The sequence below is a fragment of the Colias eurytheme genome, chromosome 2 (assembly GCF_061535395.1).
Source record: "Colias eurytheme isolate Ceu_HAF_F1 chromosome 2, ilColEury1 Martin Lab GWU primary, whole genome shotgun sequence".
Taxonomy (NCBI): domain Eukaryota; kingdom Metazoa; phylum Arthropoda; class Insecta; order Lepidoptera; family Pieridae; genus Colias; species Colias eurytheme.
Window position 1 is genome coordinate 803,510 of NC_142981.1, and position 15,187 is coordinate 818,696.

The following is a 15,187-nucleotide window of genomic DNA, read 5'->3' on the forward strand; positions in this document are numbered from 1 at the left end:
AGCCGCGGCTTTGTGCGTGTTTAATTATTGTTGGCAGTTTTAATTGGACAAACTAATTCCTGTATCTATTTTTAGTTTTGTAGCATAGGTACCTATTCCATCACCATTAATTGTTATAATCGAAAAATTCTCAAGCTTATTTGTTTTCAAAAATAAAAATAATAATTGAGAAAAACTTATAACGTTTATGAGTCTAATTACGAATCTAAAAGATCTATATATATGTCGGCGCAATTTCAAAATGTATGCAAAATAAAATATGCTTACAAGTTACAAGTATAGGGTCCGCCCCGGCTTCGCTCGTGGTGCGTACACACACATACACTTTACACTTAGACTTTAGAGCATCCACTGTGGGAACACGATGGAATCATTTTTGATTAGAGCGTAGTTGCATTAAACAAATAAACAAAAAAAAACACTTCAAAACATGGACTAATCTATGCTTCAAAATTATAATCGACGACGTTAATAAAAAAAAATGGATTTTTAAATCTTTTTTGGAATTAATGCTTTTTTACTCAAAATAATTGGTGTTGTTGGTTGGATGGATGTTGTAAAAGTATTTTACAAATAATAAAAATAAAAATAACAAAAAAGTGAATTGTCGACCGTGACAGGACTCGAACCTGCAATCTTCGGATCCGAAGTCCGACGCCTTATCCATTAGGCCACACGGTCCTTGTTGAGCATAATCGAAATTAACGTACGTATTTTATTGCTATCGATTTTAGTGTAATAGCCATTGATTTGTTTTCTTACAATTAAATTATTTAATTAATTTTTAATCACGAATATAGCGACTCATCACGTATTTTTTTTAATCTATGAATGGGTAGGAATAATCATAATTTTAATTATTGCCTATGATATTATAAAATATGAATTAATAGTGCTCAATTTAAATTCATTTGTAAAAGAAAGAAACAATACAATAATTGTTATAGATAATATAATCATTCGATCAAAAATCATGAAATAAAATTAAAATTAAAATAAGTTAAATATTGTATTAAATATTTACGTAGTATTTTATTTCTCATTCCTAGTGCAGCGAGAGAATATTTTCTTTTCATTAACAACATAGGTATTTTAAAACAATTAAACTAGGTCACTTTTACATGCACTAAGGTCTGCAAAATGCAGTCTCTTACCTAATTCATATATGTACTTACTTTTATTAATTAAACAACATCATATCATTCTAATATTGTATTGAAATCCAATATGATACTAATTTCTGATGGCAAAAAAATCTTTAATTCTTATTATTTCATGCGAAAATTCTAATTCTCCAGGATTTTATAAAAACAATGAATTTTTATAATAACGCCATCTATAGAGATTGTCAAAAAATAGATCCAATTCTTCAAAGAGTCATAAATGCTAGTTTGTAAATAAAAGTATAGATGGCGCTGATATAAAAAAGAACTTTACAAATTTTTATCCTTTGTGTATAATTCTATTGATTTCAAAAAATTTATTTAATTTTAAAATAAGTATATTATGATATTTCTTATTAATACTATAAAAATTGAATCCGTGAATAAAAATTATGTACAATTATATTCATTATACGATAAATTAGTAACAGCGCCATCTATGCGATTATATAAATATTACGAGCCCAAGCAGTAAAGGTGGAAGCGTTGTAGTTAATATAAATGTGTATAGATGTCACTTATTTAAATATTGCTATTGTATTTAAGCTGTGTATTAAAAATGTAATGATACATTGTATAAAACATTCTTAAATGAATAAAAATTTCATTTTTTTTCAATATAAAAATTCCAGAGATAACAAATATTATCACAAAACATCATTATGTGCGGAGAAATAATTTCCTACACTAGATGGCGCTAGTACCTGGTTAAAACAATACAAGAAATGGGAAAACTACAGAAAAACATAACTACCGGGATGGGATTTCTTTTTATTTTTTTATTATTATAATATCTTTATATAGGTATCTTTTTATAAATAAAATAAATAAATAAATAAATAAATAAATTATTATAGGAATGAATTTGATTGAATTTTGTCTTTATTTCAATTTCAACGTTTCCTTATGAATTAATATGTATAACCATGTATACCTAACTAATATCATGTTTCTTACGAAATGAATGTTGAATAGCGTGCAGCTACTTGGTTTGATGAAAAAAAAGTGGTTTTATCAAAATATATCTAGGCTGGCACTTTTATAACGACAGTCGGCACTTATTTGGACAAAAAGCGATTGTAATTATTATTTCAAGTTGTAAATAGAATAAAAAATATGTAAATCATGATAGTTAAGTACTTACAATTAGTTTTTTTTCATTCGTCTTGTTCTTTTGTTTATATATTTTATTTATTAATACAAATATAATATACATACCTTTATATAACATTATTCAAAGCACAAAAGGGCTTTCTAAAATTACACTTGAGGCCAAAATCATTAGGCGACAAGTCAACGGTCTAGTTGTTGAGTGGAGAGCCAATTTGTAGGAACACTCAGCCGAATGTTTGCCCCTTAGACTGGCACTCGGCAATTTTGCCATTTTCAAGTGACCCGTTTTCTGTGGCCTAAAGTGTACCTATTTTCGATAGGTCGTATTGAACGTACCTAGATATGATTATTTAAATATTAATGTTATTTTTTAATTTCTAGGAATATTCAATACACTTTCTATCGTCTTAATACTTATCTAGGTGTATAAAGTAGGTACCTACCTACAGTCTAAGATTATGTCTAATTCTCGTTTATTATAAATAAAATTTAACAAAAATTTTATTGTTAAAAAAATGTTTTACTTATCTTAAATATTTTGGTACCTACTTTGTAGTTTGTAACAAAAACTGATTAAGAATCCACCATAATATCATTATGTGGGAAATAGGTAGGTACTTATTTACGTACCTAATTCTAAGTAAAAAAAATTGATTGATGATTTAAAATAACAAATCCCACTCCCTCTTTAACCTACCTATAAAAAGGCGGAGTATCCAAATTCGATTTTTTGTCGAAACAGCTACCGTGGTTAATTGGAAAAAAATCTAAAAAGTTTGAACGTTTTATATTTTTTACAAAAGTTAATTTATCAACAATTCTATCCTTAAACGATAAAAGGGAAAAAATCAAAGGGCCCAATAACATGACTGAGGTTTTTATATAAAAGGGAAGGTAATGGCGTAAAAACTACACGCATCTTATGTTGGTAAAATTGTATCATAGGTTAGCAACGCTCTTTGGTTCTTTTTCTGAACTTTTAAATTTTTTATCTGTACCTAGGTTCTGATCCCAAGTATCCATATTTAAACCTACCTATGTTGTAATATCCTGCGTAGGTAAGTCGTAAGTTTTTTTCTCTCGCTAAAAAAGCTAAATCAATTTTGATGAATCCAATCAAATCTCAGTAACAAAATATTATTGTCAAGACACGATAACGTGAAGGGGTGAAACAGAGGGTGTTGTGGTTCTACGGGGAGTCGGGGTCTTATCACTTTATCCCACAAAATCTTTAAGAAAACGCAAGCAAAGTCATGAACAAACACTAGTTCACAAAATAATGCTCTAAATTCAAATCAACATGCGGTATTACAAAGCTGTTATTATCTAACATCCGCGCTCAATAAAAAGCCAATTCAAACGACTTGTAATTTCCCAAATATATGAATAAATTAACAGGAATGACGAAAACTCTTCAACTGTGTAATTATTATGTTAATGTGCAGTTAATAGCGAGAATAATTATATTTTATTGTAGCAATGTTCATTAAATTCTGATTGATGATAACAGATTAGGGGATTATCGTTGTATTGGGAATGTTTCAAATTATCATTGCTTTTAATACCTATTACATACTAATTCAATGAACTTTTATTATCAGACTATGTTCTTATAAAAACGTCTCTTTGCAGTCTTATTTCCATAACGAAATACGACATGGCTTTTTCATATGAGTACTCATGACTAGGTATAGATACCTAGGTACTCGTATTTCGTTATGGAAATAAGACTGCAAAGAAACGTTTTTCTTTATGTTACAAAATTGCACCAATAGGTTCGGCCTACCTATTTCATTAGTTTTCAAAGAAATATATAATATAACATATGGTTACTTATATTAAATACCTACATTTTTATTAGTTCCTCCATCCAGATTAGGTAACCGCTTTCTATAGGATGTAGGTAGGTACCTACCTGGGTACTTATTTAATCTACCTATATTATTTACATCATGTAGGTATTTCTCAAGAAACACTATTTTAACAAACTTAAAAACGAAACATTTTCCTCCAAGTGACGACAAAGCTCACAATTCACATCAGGGCCCTGTCGGCTGTCGGGGGCCAAAATGGCCGACAATGGCAACGCTTCTATTAATTAAATTTTAAATTCCCACTCGACGCGACGCTGTCATTATCTCGCATTATATAATGTTATTTGTTTTAGCACCGCCATTGTAAAAATACTGAGCGCTTTTGAATAGTTCATGGCATTGTGTGCTTTTCATATTTGAGACAATAGTCGGGTTATGGTGTATCTATATTTATTGTAATGGCAGACGGTTATCTGTCGCCTTGTTAGCATTTCACAGAAGTAACGTTGTAATTTGATAATGATTATCTTATATCTACCTACTTGTCGTACGTAGGTAGCTGGTAGGTATAAAATCCAAAACTCCCTTCACACAAGTTCATAAACATTTTCAACAAATATTTATCTTTTATACGTTTACTTTTTTAATTATCATTAAGTACCTATCTATCGATTAATTAATAACGACAAAGATTTTTGATTAGTTATAGACAAAATAAACAATTAGTTTTTGTTACCTACTATGATTTGCACTTAGCTTACTGTAAGATTTTATTGAGTTAAAAAAAAATTACACGCACACGGCACCTAATCAATGAAATCTAAAGATCACTGCAATGTAAAAAATGTAAAATCTATATCTAACTATTGAAAACAATACTGAAAAGCATCCAAATCACTCACCTTTTACCCTATTTAATAAAGACACCTAACTAAAAACAAAATAAAAACACCTATCTAACCTAACCTAACCCAAATCTAAGATACCTATAAAGCATTTCCCGCGGAAAATTCCTCCAAACCGCGTCAACCAATGAAAACTTGGCCGTCAGCGACTCAATTACGAGTATATAACTGAACAATCGGCCACACAATGCGCACAAAGCCGGTCCAATCTTCCTATTGTGGCGCACAATGGAAGCCACTCCCTTTACAAAAGCGGTATTGTTTCATCTAGAGAAAACGCCACGCGATTGGCTGAGACGCACGCATGGGATATACCATGTATTTTTATTTAGATTGATGGCTTTCGATACAGTTTAGAAAGTTTAGTAAATGATGTTTCGTTTCGATATGTTTTAGTATGCGTTTGGTGTAGATATCATTTTGTATGCAATGCTATGTTTGCGTGTTAGGTAAGTACCTAGTGTTGTGTACCATTCGATTGCAATGATGAATCAAAAGTGAAATTAATTAATAAATAGGTAACATAAATTTTACAATTGATAATCCATATTATGTTCAATAGTGTATAGGTACTGTAGTACGAAATACATTTAATCTTATAATCAAAACCGTTTTAATTATGAAAATATACCCTTAGTTTCGGAAAAAATACCCTTAAAAGACTACACATAGTCACTACAGAACTCAGATTAAATTAAAATTAAAGACCTATTTACAATTTTTCCCCACAAAAAAACTAAGCCTAGACCGCCAAGACTAAATCTATAGCGTACTAGAATAGAAATAATTTGGAAAATCCAAAAGTGCACGCCTCATAATTTTTTTTTAATAAATATTTATTAATTATTATTTTTGTTTATTTAATAACAATTAAACCACATCGAATCAGACCCTGAAAAATGAAAGGGTTCTATTCCTGAGCATACTCAAGCGTAAGAGAAAAAAAAAGACTCGATTAGTAAAGTATTTCGGTCGCTATCGTGTTAACAAGAAAATCCTCCGCACATACAGACACACGGACGTCCAAGACAGAACTTTTTTAAACTGTTTTTTAACTAGTTTAAATAACAAAAATGACATCAAAAATATCATGAACGTTAAAAATAGTGTTTTTTCTTAATATGTGTGTGTATGTATTATCTTACAAGTGCAATGTATGATACATAAAGACATTTTAAGTTTGAAAAATCAGATGTTTTGCGCGAAGTGACAGTAGTACCCACCTCAACGCTTCGCTTATGAGGCGTGCAATAGGAATAACCGACAATGGCGAGACGAGACAATGTTATCGATCGCGGTTCGTTCGCCGCTGCTCCAATGTGTCCGGCTTCTTCGTTTTATATGTTAATCTATTATACACATATGTATAAAACTTGTCTTTATGTCTTATACTAAGCTCTGAAACTGCTTGATTGATTTTGATAAAATTTCGGTCGTAATTCGATACTACAGATTTTTATCTGCGTAACCGAAAAGGGGAATAAAGAGATTAAATATACGGAAGAATATTATAATACTAGCTACGCCCCGCGGTTTTACCCGCGTGATCATATAATTCCTCGACAAATGGGCTATCTAACACCGAAAGAATTTTTCAAATCGGACCAGTAGTTCCTGAGATTAGCGCGCTCAAACAAACAATCAAACAAACTCTTCAGATATATTTGTATAGATTAATTATCTAGGTATAACTTAATTTACCTATTAATAAATTATAATTGGAGAAATTGCACTTAGATCCACAACTATATCTATCTACACACAATGCTAGAAATACCGATCTCACAGCAAACAATCGACAATCAATTTAGAACCGCACTTATAACTAGAACAAGCAATTAATTAAAAATCAAATCGAAGTCTGGAGCGTAATTATTCGCGGAGCTGGCCGGGACGTATACAATACAACTTCGAGGTATTGTATAATTGGCAAGCTATTTCAATTAATTGCCTCCATTTTGTGGCTTCCGATCCAAGTTTTGGTGCAAGACCGTTGAAGAGTTGAGGCACAGTATTACAATATTATTTCCTACAGTAAGGAATCGCCTTTGATGTCGCGCGATGCCGCCGCCAGCGTAGGTACTTACGCTGCCACACGAAAATACGCTAGGGTTGCAACAAATGGGAAATAAAAAAATTGTGATTATTAATATTATGATGAAATCATTTATTCATATTTCATATGTACATTCAAAATAATTGCGATTATTAAATCTAATGTAATTATTTGTTCATAAATATATAATTACAGATATTGCACTGCTAAATATTATTTACGTGGACACTTTATTTTTGGATGTTCTTAATTGTATATTATAACATTTAACTAAGTAATGCATTCGCATTGGGATGTACAATCTGATTAGGAAATAATGAGGACAACATACATATACATACCTTTGATTTTAATTCAACAGATACAATTAATACAATCTTTCTGAAATATTGTTTCCTTCTGGGATTTCAATGTAGATTTACATCCGTAAACGGAACAGTTTGTGCGCGCCATAATAGAATATGTAAGTACCTATGTATAATAAAATTATTACACAAAAAATACGACTGCGTCGTCCTTTCGCGATAGGTAAAGCAATCTCAGCGTGATTGCTTTACGCGGCCCGCGTCGCCCGACCCCCGCCAGTTCCCCTCCGTTTCTCTGCACAAGTACATTCGTCGCACTACTGTAGGAAATATGGTAATACTGTGGTTGAGGTATGTAAGGAATAGCGTCTGCGCCTTTGGAACGAATGGATATGGATTGTGCTCTTTTTAGTTCTTGTCATAACGACGAAGGTTATTTGGTATGTTTTTTATTTGGTTGGTGTAAAGGATGATACCTACACTACCTATAGATAGATATAAGTATTTTTTCTTTGTGTTTACTAAATTTCTTTTACTTTTTAAGGCATTGTCGATACTCGATATGGTTTTGAGCTCGATTTTGTTATGTAGTTAGCTATACAAGACAGGTATGTATGACTTTAATATAGTTATCTATAAAAAGTGTTATTTAAATACATATTAAAAAAATATACACCCTGATATAGTTACACAATTAAGCAGATAACCCAACGATGAAGCATCAATATTGGAGCTATCAATCTTATAAATTACAGGCTCTAAAAACATGGCCGACCATAAACTCATTGACAAAGTAGACACCTGTGTTGTAGCACCTTAGAACATTCGTGAATGGGGAGGAAGTTATAAAAACACGTTTTTATTGCAGTGCACCCTGTTTTTTGTTCGTTGACGTGTTCGGATGATTAGCGGTCTGTTTAAAGGTGTTTGATACAGAATGTATCGGCATTTATTGGGTTGTATCGTTAGTTTTTGTTATTAAAGTTGTGGCATGTAAAATACTATACTAATTTGCAAGCGGCTCGACGGAATACAGTGGGGTTTTAGTCGGTAGGAATCCGACATAACCCACGGCTCCTTCCCCGGGTGCCGTGGGTATCTTTGGAAGATTTCCCCACTTAAAAAAAAAGTTTACGTTATCATTCATCTGTATCAGTCCATAGTTGTTTCCACTTCAGTTACCTAAGGCCGTAAGCATGTTGGCTAAGCGTCGGAAAACTTTTGGTTATTGACATGTCACAGTAAGTATGAACAGACTTATGTATCCTTACCGTATTTTCCTACAGATATTGGTAGAGCATTAGTTATAAATATTAATTTATAAATAATAGAAAAAATTCGATCACGAGGCGGGACTCGAATCCATCCTTTCACGCCAATCCGGGGCGGATGCTTGACCCATTCAGCCATTCGTGAAATGACATGAAAAAAACAAAAAAAATTATATACGGGTCATTATACAAAAATGGGGTAACTTTTGAGGATATTTTGTTTACTATATTTTTTATATCAGATTGTTACAAATTAGGGTGTATATGATAGCTAATCTAATGAATATATTGTTCCAAATCGGGCCAGCCACTTTTTTAAATAGATTGTGAGATATTTTAAATTTTCTGGATTTGGCCTCCAGGGGACTGACGAGGCTAACATGGTACTGATAAAAAACTATAACTTGTAATATTCTTAAAGAAATTCAATGAAAATTACTACAAATCTCTCAGTTTTAATAATGGCACATATATTTTACGTACTTAACATGTTTAAAAATGATAATTTATAATATGTGATACTGGGAAAAACAATGTCTCAATTTTCAAAACAGCCTTCTGACATTTAACGCAACGTGAATATTCTTACTCTCTTACTTAACTTTTACTACTTTGAATTAGTTTTACTTGATATTTTAAGTAACTCACAAACAATAGAAACAAAAAAACGGCCAAGTGCGAGTTGGACTCCTAACAAACCTATTGTTTATTATGTTTGTAACTTAAAATTTACATTTTTAGCAATTTTTCCTTTATCTGTGTTATAAGACGTTGCTATTTACCGAGTAGAAGTAGACTATAGTAGACTGTATACACGGCAAGCATCCTGCGTGTTTTTTTTATTCCCTTGCGAATATTGAATTTTGTGGAAATTTGCAGTATTAACGGATGTAGGTATCTTTTGATTGCGTTGCGTTATAAGTTTGATTATTTTACATCCCCAAGGGTTCTTAATCTTGAGTATCCAATATAAATTTCAGATTGATACCTCCACGCGTTCCAAAAAAACGTCTTAACAGACAAACGGACAACAAAGTGATCCTATAAGGGTACTGTTTTTTCCTTTTGAGGTTCGGAGCCCTAAAAATCTACCAATATTTATGTTAAAAGTACTAATTATTATAAAATTAAAAACCAAAAGCTCGAATGAAAGTCTCATCTGAGTTTTCATAAGAGCCCCTTGACATTTTTATAATGTTATTATGTATATTAATTAACTTTTATGTTATTTTGAGGTAATTTTACTTCACAGTATTATACGTATACGTATTTATCTGATAAATATAAAAAGCTATGCCCTGAAAGCATCAAAATCAATAATTAAAAGAAAATAAGATCTTTTTAATAAAATTATTAGTAGTTTGTTTCAATAGCTCTTTTCTTTGCTACTCTTTTTTAAATGTTTCTTCCCTAGTCAAATTCAGTTTCTTTTAGCGTGGCGCATGATGTTTTTAACTGAAATATAATATAGAAATGCTTATACCAATAGCAATCAAGATAAAAGTTCTCAAAAATGATAGAGTCATCAGTACTATGGGGCCCCGTCAGTCCTCTGGCGCGATATCTGACAAAGGACTGATGCCAGCGGATTGATGAAAAGGGACTTAATATGAGGTTATAATCACAAATTAGGTTTTTTTGCCTAATTTCTAATATCAACAAACTATATTTTTACAAATCATAGTTAACCATTTATAAATGAAAATAAAAATCGGATTAACAATAAAATAACGACTCACCATAGGACTGAAATGTTGACTGGCGCAGCAAGATTTTAGAGGACAAACACAACCCTAGCGCTGGTACAGTTATGACGGCCGTCAAAATATGCGGTGCACAAGTAACTTCATTACCAACATTAATACTTAGACAGGGATTTGACCTCGACTTGGTGATATTTAGCGAGAATTTCGAATTTAAAAAACACACAACGGACTGACTAGTGAAAACGATGACAAAGTTTAATTTTATTTTTGAAGTAAAACTTCTTTAGGCGCGACTAGGGAGTAACTCAGATTTATTTTCTGACGGAAGTAACGCTTACTATAGTCTGCGTAGTTTCCGCCATTTAAAAATAATAATTCTGATTGGTTGTAAGTATATGTCATATACTACACGCTTCTTGACTTATACGCCAGCTAGTGGCAAATATCATAATCAATTAGGATTATTTATTTTCAAATTTTCAAACGGATCAATTGTGAATAGCAAAGTGAATGAAAAATTCAACAGTTTTAAAAACATTATTTTAAATTGCAAAATTTTTTGAAAATCTCTAAATATACTTGTTTATTTATTACTTTTAAAATAAGTAAATTAAAAATAAAAATAAACATGTTGCGGATTATAATCAATCTATTTTAAATATTGCTGAAGACAAAGTAGTATCCATAGCAACAGATATGTATATAGGTTGTCATTCAGTTGAACAAGAAGCATATGTACGCCAACAATTTCATAAAATGTCAGTTATTGATACAGGAGGATCGCCTTATGAAATCATATTAGTTCTTAACAAATTTTACATTATTACAACCAATATTGATGTATCTGATGGCTTAGCCAACGGTTGTGTTGGAAAGTTAGTGTATATTGAACGTGATGACAGTGATAACATCATACGCTTATGGCTTGAGTTTCCTGGTAAGATAGGAGAGAAAATTAGGAAAAAAGCTGCCCATCATATTCAAACTCTAAACATTAGTAGAACAGCAGTCCCAATTTTACGAAGATCGTCATCTGTACCAATGAATAGAAATAAGACAATATTTGCAAAGAGAAATCACTTTCCATTAGTATCTGCTTGTGCGCTTACAATACATAAGTCTCAAGGTGGTACTTTTGATCAAATCGTTTATGAATACAATAAAAGTCACAGTCAGCAGCTGTTATATGTAGCATTATCACGAGTAACTGATATAAATGGATTGTTCATTGTCTCAAACACCGATGACAACAAATTTTATCATGGAAGAAAGCGTCCAGGGGGAATAGTTGATTTACAGTGTGAATTTGAAAGACTTTCAAATTCTCGCCTAATAACACAACAGGAAGAATTATATAACCTTGTAAATGAGAGTAACATTACACTATTTTCCTTCAACTGCCAAAGTTTACGTGCTCATGTTTCTGATCTGAATGATAAAGTATTAAAAAGGTCCACATTGCTGTTATTTTCCGAAACTTGGATGAAAAATGACGAACAAATTCTTATTGAAAATTTTTATTGCGTTACCCAATACAAACGACCCAACTCAACTGCTGGTGGAGTAGCTGTATATCATTCATCTACAGATACACTGAACAATGTAACACCAATTCAAAATATTTCACCAACTATATTATCACAAATTTCCGATGAGGTTTCACAAATTGGTGACATCGCCTTGGTTCGATGTGTTAATACGAATGACCAACCTGTGATTATCGTTGTTATTTATATTTCTACAAATACTAGCCTGACAAATATCATAAAATTTATTCATCAGCAATTACTTCACTTCACAATTGAAGGTTCTCGACTTTTAAATAGTAATTATCATGAATTACCGATGATTCTAACTGGAGATTTTAATGTTAATTTTCGCTCTCAGGAATCTCAGCCGTTAATTGATTTTTTAGAAGAAAAATTTGATTTATCTATGAATACTTCTCGACTTCATTCAACAACGCGTTTCGGTACAACGATAGATGCTGTATTTTCAAGAAAAGTAGCAAATTTAGAGAGTAAAATTTATGTTTCACATTATAGTTACCACAAACCTATAATTTCGTACGTAAGAAATTATGATGACATTCAATTACCTGTTTCGAATGAATAATATTAATATAACATTTAAATAATCTTTGTAAAGCACATGAATAATAAATATAATTAAATTATAATATAATATTTATTTATTTAAGTTAATATTTAATCATTTCAGTGATATATGTCGTCAACGCCAAAGAAGTTTTACTTCAATCGCGCGTAAAGGTTACACGCACACACTTTTTTTAAATAAAATGGAAAACATTGCGTTATGAAAGTTGTAGTATATAATACTATGTACATCAAAGATTGTAGTGAATTAGTAAGTTTTCTTAAATCGATGATAATGTTTAAACGATAGTCACTTGATTGTTGGATTTCGGAGTTGTGACATGCCAAAGTACTGACGTTTGAGGTATTAATTTATTATTTTTATTCATTTGTATTTTAAATAAAGAAGTGAAATTGAGTGACCAAATAAAGGACGCTTCATTGTTTTAAAATAGATTGTTATTTGACTAAAATATAATAAGACTTTGTTTAAATTGGCTGATGACATCCAGTTACCCCATTTTTGTATAATCAGTTAATCACCCATACCTAAGTAATTCAGAGCAATAGTTCTTAAATAATGTGTAGATAAATTATTATTGAATAATCAAATTTTAAAAAAAGACGTGTGGCACTCGGGGACTGCCGCGGTAAAGCTATTGCATAGCATGCCTTCAAGCCACACCTCTCCTTCTCCGTGCCCGTCGGAGTGGGGAGCGTGAGGTTTTTTCGTTACGGAATTTCTGGATTCGGTCCCCGCGGGCGCTCAAGGCCCGCGATAGAAGCTATGCAATAGCTTAATATAACTAAACAAAAATGAATGTCTCCATTTCACTTACTGTAAGGAATGGTAGGTTTTACAAAAAAAAACAACTAACCTACGTCGTTCGCAATAATCTTAAACAGAGTTAAAGTTCATCATCATCATCCATCATCATCTTGATATTTACAGTACCTACCTACTTATAACAAGATAAAACAGTTTTCTGATTAGAGCGAGCTTATCACAATGATTACAACATCCTCGAATGGATCCAGCCATTCGAAACAAACAAACAGTAGTTAGTACAATGCTACAATATATACATTACAGACGTTTTCAAACTGTCACGCAATCTCTGTATAAGTTGACGCGGATGTAGAGTTACTAAATGTGATAGGAATATTTAATTTTCTAGATTTTTTTTAGCACAGGTTTATGACGATAATTATTTATATAGTTGACGATACATATCGACTAATTTCAGAAACTATTTAATAGTTAATATAAATTCTATTTTATTAAATGTACCTATAAGACAATTCATAATATTTTCAAAGCCTGTCATTGTGTAATTGTGTTATGGTTATTCAATTAATTTTTAATTGCCACAATGCGTTGTGGTCGTAGAGCATGTTAGCCACGACACGAATTTCGCTCTATGGTCTTTCTTTGATTGCGTTCTGAACGTTTTTATTAGACCAAAAACACGAATTTTGCAATATGGAACTTTACTTTGACCACGCGTTGTAGGTAATCTAGTTTTAAAGTCAAGTATTGCTACATCACTAGGTAGGGGAGACCGAGGGGAGTTGAAACAATTTTCACGTTTTGTTTGATATAACTCATACTATTATCAGAAATCTTATGGTACTGGTATCAATTGATAGGTTATTCTATACACTTCCGAATGATTAGCATAAATAAACGGTAAGCGTAAAAGATGGTGGTTAAAAATTAACTTAATCGTAACAAGTCAACTTGTTTCAATTCCCCTCATACCGAGGTAAGATGAAACAGAGGTCGAGGAGAGTTGAAACATAATGATTTTGGGGAGTAATAGGAGCTGCAAAATAAATATGATGATTTAATTCAAAGGTTTTAATTAAAACTTATATTTTCAAGTAATCAACGACTTTTATAAGTAATATTTTAATGACATTTCAGTCAAGTAGGTCTAATACAAATAATAAACACCTAAATAACCAAAAATTAACATGCGTAACATCAATTATAATCAGTCAAATCAACAAAATGTTTTACATTTTTATAAAACTAAATCTTTGACATAAAATAGTTAATAATCATTCGTTTTTTAAGTATGTATTACAATCAGTACCTACTATAAACTATTTAAGGAACAATAATCTACAAGATGTCAAAGACAAAGTTCTCCACCAGCACAAGTTTCATGAGCCCACAATTAGCATTTCAGACATTGAGCCCACTTTTCTTTGGATCTGTTATTTGAATATGATTCCATACAGCAAATACAGCAGGATTCCTCTTCTTCTTCATCACTATCTTCGTTTCTTGACAACCTTAACCTTTTTAGTTTTACAGCCTGGTTTTAAACTTATTCTTGCTTTAGTTCATCCAGTAGGCATGCTTAAACAAATAAACACATTAAATCAACACTAAAATCCGATAATCTTCGTACTTTTTAGCTATAATCAGATATTAAATTGAAAACAAGGAGAGTTGAAACAGTCTGTTTCAAATCACCTCGGTGAGAAAACACCTCCCAATTTTTATTCAAATCACGACCAAGCAGTAAATACACAGAAATCAAATTTACCAAGTATATTTCAAGAATCAATAGATAATAAGTTTTTAAAACGTATATAACTCAACCCAAAAAACAATACCAATATTAAAGTACGAGCATCGTAAAAAATCATGAAATACTTACTTTTTGCGATTTTCGGCACATGTCATTCAGAACTACACAACTGCACAACTGACATCATCGGCATGAACTGACGCGATAGCTGGTGG

The 15,187-nt window shown here is 31.5% G+C and overlaps 1 non-coding gene across 1 annotated transcript; it reads right to left on the reverse strand.

Annotated features, from left to right (window-relative positions):
- Positions 1-608: 608 nt before the first annotated feature.
- Positions 609-681, reverse strand: TRNAR-UCG (transfer RNA arginine (anticodon UCG)). The gene has a single exon. It is a non-coding gene; the product is annotated as a tRNA-Arg (tRNA).
- Between the last annotated feature and the right edge of the window lie 14,506 nt (positions 682-15,187).